Source organism: Acanthisitta chloris, unplaced genomic scaffold (assembly GCF_000695815.1).
Source record: "Acanthisitta chloris isolate BGI_N310 unplaced genomic scaffold, ASM69581v1 scaffold15881, whole genome shotgun sequence".
NCBI classification, from domain to species: Eukaryota; Metazoa; Chordata; class Aves; order Passeriformes; family Acanthisittidae; genus Acanthisitta; species Acanthisitta chloris.
Genome location: NW_008655606.1, coordinates 8,065 through 9,446, shown reverse-complemented (window position 1 = coordinate 9,446; position 1,382 = coordinate 8,065). Strand labels below are relative to the sequence as shown.

At 48.3% G+C, this 1,382-nt stretch overlaps 1 protein-coding gene across 1 annotated transcript in view; it reads left to right on the top strand.

The window, feature by feature from the left end:
- Nucleotides 1-1,382, top strand: part of SNRNP40 (small nuclear ribonucleoprotein 40kDa (U5)) — an 11,995-nt gene that overhangs the window by 7,539 nt on the left and 3,074 nt on the right. The gene's annotated exons all lie outside the window — the stretch shown is intronic.

Sequence of the window (1,382 nt, the reverse complement as noted above, 5' to 3'; positions counted from 1 at the left end):
CTGCTGAGCTCTGCAGCAGGCAGATGTGCCTGCAAGTTTGGAGCATTTCTTTCACTCTGCAGGTGCTGATGTGGCTCAGTGCTCTGACAGCTCCTGGGGCAGCTTAGACAAGGCCTCTCAAATCTTTTCTGCTATCACAGAGCTCTGAATTTATTTATTTGTTTGAGGATTATCTGCAGGGAAAGCCAAGTAAGATTAAATAAACATTTAATTTGAGTACAAAACAGGCCCCCAGTGATTGCTGCCTCCTCCTGCAGTACCTGGAGTGTGTGTGGATGTTGGAGGGACAATCACCTGAAGATTTTCTCTTCCAACCTTGGTGTTACTATGACTTTTTTTGCTGGTGAACCTTTCAGAAAGGCTCATAGTAACATCAGGCATCTGCTTTGGTATATCAAATTAAAACCACAGCAGCAATGATGCTTGAGAAAGCATCTGATACAGTTCCTGCCTGCTAGATAAAAGTTGTGCTTGAAGAACTCCTGATTTAAGTAACATCCAAGACTTACATTGCAGACCCTAATGTTTCCCTCAAGGAAATCAATCACAGAGTAGCACCAGTCTTAAAGTGAAAGCTCCTAAGGAGGCAGATGTGCCCTATGCTGGTATCTAGTGTCCTCTCTGTGCAGACCCCAAAGGGTATACATGATTCAAGGTGTTGTTGGGGGAAGGAAAGCAGCTCAGATGTAAAAGCCAGGCTGGTTGTGCAAGCAAGTCTTGATCTTTGTCTGCTCTGCACAGCCCTGACACATGGAGAGGAGCAGGTGAGGAATCTAGCTTCAGCCTAAAGTTGTTCAGAGCTTGGGCTGAGGAAAGGGTTGCTGATCCTCACGCAGCAGCTTTGAATCCATGCAGACAAGCCATAGGATGCACTGATCTTCCTTTGGAGGAGTGAAATGGAGTAGATTGATTTTACATGTGTTTATAGGCTGTCCCAGTGCTCTCATCCTCTGCAGTTCCCTAGTGATACCTTTGGGGCATTTCCCACCAAATCCAGCCAATTCCTCCCCTTTGCTGCTCCAGGGGTTGCATTGGAGCTGTCAGTCACCTCTCTGAAGAGCAGAATGGGAGGGCAGAGGGAGTGTCAGCCAGAACTGGCAGGAGCTTTCCCTGTGAGCCTTGTACCAACATTCCCTGTTGTGTTGGGAGGGAGGGATGTGATGTACCTCTGCAGGTGTGGAGCAGCATCACTTCCCCTGGGATGCAGGATGTTGCTCAGGACTCTTTTGATGCACTAAAATCCCACTCAGTCCTGTGGATGCTCTCCATGAGCAGGGCCAGAGCATTGCTCTCCTTCCCAGTGGAGCTTCCCAGGAAGGACACAAGGGTCTTGGGTATCTTCCCCACTCTCTGAGCCCATTTGGAAGAGCAGTCTCACAGCT